The 6,000-nt window shown below is 46.0% G+C and overlaps 1 long non-coding RNA gene across 1 annotated transcript in view; it reads right to left on the reverse strand.

Moving 5' to 3' along the window:
* Window positions 1–2,989, reverse strand: part of LOC115851886 (uncharacterized) — a 39,286-nt gene extending 36,297 nt beyond the window's left edge. The window contains exon 1 of the long non-coding RNA XR_009565229.1: window positions 1,637–2,989. This is a non-coding gene — a long non-coding RNA (uncharacterized lncRNA). The remainder of the gene's footprint in view (window positions 1–1,636) is intronic.
* Between the last annotated feature and the right edge of the window lie 3,011 nt (window positions 2,990–6,000).

The following is a 6,000-nucleotide window of genomic DNA, read 5'->3' on the forward strand; positions in this document are numbered from 1 at the left end:
AATAGTATGGAGGTTCCTTAAAACACTAAAAATAGAACTACCATATGTCCCAGCATCCCACTACTGGGCATATACCCTGAGAAAACCATAATTCAAAAAGAGACATGTACCACAATGTTCATTACAGCACTATTTACAATAGCCAAGTCATGGAAGCAACCTAAGTGTCCATCAAAGATGAATGGATAAAGAAGATGTGGCACATATATACAATGGAATATTACTCAGCCATAAAAATAAACGAAACTGAGTTAGTTGTAGTGAGGTGGATGGACACAGAGTCTGTCATACAGAGTGAAGTAAGTCAGAAAGAGAAAATCAAATACCGAATGCTAAGACATATATCTGGAACCTTAAAAAAAAAAATGGTACTGATGAACCTAGTGGCAAGGCAGGAATAAAGACATAGACATAGAGAATGAGGAAGTTAGAGTAGTGACATATATGCACTACTGAATGTAAAATAGTTAGCTAGTAGGAAGCAGCCGCATAGCACAGGGAGATCAGCTCGGTGCTTTGCAATGACCTAGAGGGGTGAGATAGGGAGGGTGGGAGGGAGGCTCAAGAGGGAGGGGATATGGGGATATATGTATATGTATAGTTGATTCACTTTGTTATAAAGCAGAAACTAACACAACACTGTAAAACAATTACACTCCAGTAAAGATGTTAAAAATTTTTTTTAAAAAGCAGATCTTAGTAAACATCAAATAATAAATATTATACAGAACCATGAATTTTGAATCCAGTGATATATTGCCCTTCCCTCCAATCCAGGGCTAAGAGCAGGCAGAGTAGGAGCCTTAACATTCAGTGAGATGGGGCTTCCCTGGTGGCACAGTGGTTGAGAGTCTGCCTGCCGATGCAGGGGACACGGGTTTGTGCCCCGGTCTGGGAAGATCTCACATGCCGCGGAGCGGCTGGGCCCATGAGCCATGGCCGCTGAGCCTGCACGTCCGGAGCCTGTGCTCCGCAACGGGAGAGGCCACAGCAGTGAGAGGCCCGCATACCGCAAAAAAAAAAAAAAAAAAAATTCAGTGAGATGAACCTTTCTGATGCTAAGTCAATCACATCAAAGTATCTGCCTTGCATCCTCTAAAATAACTTGCCCTGTCTCGGTGGTAGAAAAAGCCCAGGTCTCTAAACAGCCCTCAAATCTTTCTGTCGTCCTGTGCTTTGCAGTGAAGTCCACGACTTGTTATCCCAAATCAGTCAAAATCCTTGAAGACCACAGCACCATGCCCACCCCACACGTGCCCTGCGACTTCTCAGACCACTGGGGTACCCCCTGATGCCTCGCACATTTGGACTTATCCATCACTCAAGCTAATAAGTATCCTCTAAAATACGAGAATAACCTTAAGTGAAGATGTTTGATTGTTTTGTTCTCCATCCTGAGTTGTGGTTTTTAGAGAGAAGTAATTAGCAAGAGAGAGCTGAGGGGTGTGTGTGAGTGTGTGTGAGAGAGTGTGTGCGTGCGCGCGAGGGTGCAGCCTGGGGCTGTGCGTATCAGGACTGGGAAAATGGTTTTCCGGCAGGTGTGAGAGAAACACAAAAATGGAAAGAGCAGGGCCCTGGACTTCCGTTGCTTCACAACCTTCCTCAGTAACAGAGAGATGAACAGAATAGAGCTTACCCTGACTGTATCTTCAATTCCGTGGTGATGATCTCCTTTACAAAGCTCCGTGAGGCAGGAGTTTGGGAAGGGGCAGGCCTGTGGGCTTGGTACCCGCTGTGTTCCCTGCACATCTGTTGCGATGCCTTGAGAGCCTGAGGGATGCTCAGAGCTCCAGGCTGGAAGCCGGTCACATCCCAGCTGGATGTGAAAGCAGGCCCTTCACTCCTCATCCCCTCGTCATCTTCAGGAGATGATGGTGGACGTGAATCCTGAAGGCGCCTCCTTCTCCCACTTCTCTGAGGCCAAAGTCTCCAATGGCCCCAGAGTTGAACATGAAGACAGCAATGTTTCAACATCCTTAAAAGAAAATATCAACATCCTTAAAGACATCCTTAAAAGAAAACATCCTTAAAAAGAAACTCTATAAGCTTTTCAGCCCATAAATAGGGGTTTGCAAGTTTCCGAGAGACTTTCACCCCACTGGGCACCATGAGAACCCTTGTCCTGCTACCAATCTGTTGATCTCTCTTACAATTTGCGGGAGAGGCATTTTTATTTTGAGATGGGTATATCATAAACTCCTGGCAACCCATGAGTTGGCTGCTAAAATAGGATGTAAGCAGATATTTAGGAGATGGTGCCAATTTGTTGACACTATTTTTAGAAGATGCAGAACACGAGCAGAATTGTTCATCAGATCATTTTCGAATCCAGAGACACCTTCTGATAAACCCTGCCATGCCGCCAGAGGCCCTGATTTCCCCCAGACAGTGGTTGGGCACACTAAATTGAGCGCCAAAAGAATAGCCTTTCCAATTTATCTTCCAAGTACACAGAAGATCACAGTTTGATTTTTACCTGTACTGCGTTTTCAAGGTAACACAAGCCAATGCTCACTTAATTTGCTCTCGGCTTGAAAAGGGTAGATCAATATGGTGAATGAATCACATTGGACAAGGACTTTATTGGCATTTGACTGAATATTAATAGGCTTATTTGAGCCTCCCCATCATGTCTGCCAGGGGGCAACAGGCAGCCCCTGCTGACAGGGAGCCGTCGGGCAAAGACAGGGAGCTCACCCCTCGTGGGGGCAATTGAGTCAATACGCTCCCAAAGTTCTCGTGGGCAGACGATGCTGAGCGTGGTGTATGACTGGAGGATAGACTGCAGCACAGACTTCCAATACGTGAACGAGGCTTAAATTGGGCGTCTTCCGTAGATAACTAATAAGGACCTACTTTACAGCACAGGGAGCTCTATTCAATGCTCTGTAATGACCTATATGGGAGAAGAATCTAAAACAGAGTGGATCTATGTATATGTATAACTGACTCACTTTGCTGTACACCTGAAACTAACACGACATCGTAAATCAACTCTACTCCAATAAAAAATTTTTTAAAAATAGGACCTCTTCCATTTTCATTAGCTCATCCCCACTTTTCCACATCACTGGTGGTCCTCAGCATTGGGCTGCCCGTGTTCCACGGTCACGGCTCAGCACGGCTCCACGGGCAGCAGGTGGCCGGGAGGGGTGACGCGTTGCTGGACAAGTATTTCCGTGAAATGCGATCCTTCTGCCCACTGCGGTTCCTGCACTCCTCCTCAAGGATTCTGTAAAGCAGGGGAATTCCGAGGCTAGTGATGCTGATAATAATTATCACCACAAGTATATCTTTGTCATTTTAAAAGAATATTCTTCTTGAAATCACAATTATCGGAGGGTTTTTTCTTGGCCCTCAGCAGAATCTTATAAGAGGAAGTAAGGCAGCTATTATCTGTACACCGTAGAGATAAGGAAGGTGGAGCTCTGAGAAGTGAAGAACAACATTACAGAAAGTGGTGGGACAGTGCCGGGCACCCCCAGTGCTACGTACAGGGCTCCCTGTTTATTCTATTCTTTTTATTCAGCTTTTTTTTTTTTTTTTTAAGATGTTGGGGGTAGGAGTTTATTACTTAATTAATTTATTTTTGCTGCATTGGGTCTTCCTTTCTGTGCGAGGGCTTTCTCTAGTTGTGGCGAGCGGGGCCCACTCTTCATCGCGGTGCGCGGGCCTCTCACTATCACGGCCTCTCTCGTTGCGGAGCACAGGCTCCAGACGCGCAGGCTCAGTAGTCGTGGCTCACGGGCCCAGCCGCTCCGCGGCATGTGGGATCCTCCCAGACCAGGGCTCGAACCCGTGTCCCCTGCATCGGCAGGCGGACTCTCAACCACTGCGCCACCAGGGAAGCCCTCCCTGTTTTTGATTTTCAGCTTCTTTGAGCCTCACCATCACCTGTGAGCTGGGCTCTGACGGTGCCACCATTGTAGAGATGAGGAAACCGAGGCCTGGATTGATTAAGCAATGCGATGGAGGTTACGCCAGGCGCAGCGGAGGCGAGGCTTACACGAGGCGTTCTCGTGGGATCCTAACCAGTTTGTCCTGCCGTTCAATTCAAGTGGCCTCCCCAAAGGCTCCCCAAGTTGGCAATGTGATGGCGATCAGAGCTCAGGCCTCCTCGTGTAGAGCGCAGTGGTTCTCTCACCCAATTCTGTCTCGTTGCTCCACAAACAAAATATTTAGAGGCAAATAACTGAAGTAAGTACCTAGGATATCTCCACATAGGCTGTAGAGAGAACATGGTCTGAGGACATTTGGATTTCCATTCTGTCCATTCTGCTCTTCAATAAATCCCCTGATTGACATGTACACATACTGTACATGAAGCAGACGACCAACAAGGACTACTGTATAGTGCAGGGAACTATACTCAGTATTCTGTACTATAAGGGAAAAGAATCTGAAAAAGGATATATATACTTATATATATACACACATATATATGTACGTATGAATAACTGAAACTAACACGATATTGTAAATCAACTATACTTGAATAAAAAATAAACAAACTAAGTCCCCTGAGAACTGGCCCGCTGGACACCATGGGAGGCACTTCCGCAGCTGCGGCTGGCGCTCTCCGTGGCGTCTTCCTAATTCCGCATGGTCTGGGAGGGGACAAGTGTCGTCCATCTTGGTGGCCTTCAGTACAGTCCTTCCCTGTAAAGCACCCAGTCAAGTTCATTGAACAAGTTGGTGAGAGTGGAGGGAAATTTTTCAAGTTCCTGTAACTTCTAAATGCTATGCCTGGATCCTCCACATACACGGCCACAGTATTCTTATTCATTGCCTATAAATGCCTGCATTAATCCTTCCAAGGTAGGGGTTACCCTCACTGACCCAGAAAACAGCTCTCTGTTTATTTCTCACATTTTCTAAACAATCAACTCTGCTTAAATACGGAGATGGACTGTGGTACTAACACCCAACACATGTGTATGATTAGTCTTTTACTACATGTGATTTTCAATATCTAAGAGATGTAGTAATTGCAGACTACAGTCACTACAATGGTAGCGATTCTGTAGTCTGCAATAACTTGAATTCAGTTCTTCCTTTATCCTCCAAGTGAAAGAGACATCACTGCGGATTTGGGTAGGGAAGCCTGGCGCCTTGTGACCAGCAGAGTTAACTCGGACAAGTCACTTCGCGCGTCTCAACCTCAATTTCTTCATCTGTAAAATGGAAATAATTAAACAAATATAGTACAATGTTTCACTAAACTTTAAGCACAAATCATTGGCTCTCACTGATGTGACTACAACCACCACAAAGGACATCTGACTGCTTCAACGAGCTAAACTAACTGCAACAATGTATCCATTCACCATGTCTGCCCCCCTCTTTTCTGATTTCAGAAATTAACGCCCAGATGTCTTAAGCAAATCAGACTCACTTGGGTGGCATCTTCAGAAAAGCCACAGGGGTGGCAGGGTCCATGCTGGTTCAGGAGGCCTGGGTCCTACACTCTGTTATTATTGGTTTCACTTCCCCCAGCTGTCAAATGAGAAAAGTACCTTCCTTTACCATTTGGGGGATCAAATGCAAAATATTCAGCTAGGAGAGTGCTTTCAAAAGTGTGACACTAAGGGAAAGTCTATACAGTCCGGCAGCCCCAGGCAGGTCTGGAGGTGCGGGGAGAGCCTTCCAGGAAGAGACCTTACAAGGCCCGTGAAAGCATGTCATTCCCTGAATGGGGAGCTCCCACCCACGTGCTAAGATGTGAAGGGTCCCAGAGAGTTCCTCTCCTCACCTTCCCTATGGATGGTCAAGGCACCTGACCTGGAGCATCTTCATTGGCTGAAGGCACTATGTTCCCAGGAAGGGGTAACTTATTAATAGTATATTAATTGTTTTATATGCATTATTTTCATCCCATTATCGTCTAGTAGACAGGAGCCTGAAAAAATAGAACAAAAATAGGTGCTTTCAAGGGTGAAGAGGAGAGAGTTTGAGATGGGACGATGATGTGGTGGGGCGAGGGGTGAAGAACCATCTGGT

The sequence above is a fragment of the Globicephala melas genome, chromosome 9 (genome assembly GCF_963455315.2).
Source record: "Globicephala melas chromosome 9, mGloMel1.2, whole genome shotgun sequence".
In the NCBI taxonomy this organism is placed as follows: Eukaryota; Metazoa; Chordata; class Mammalia; order Artiodactyla; family Delphinidae; genus Globicephala; species Globicephala melas.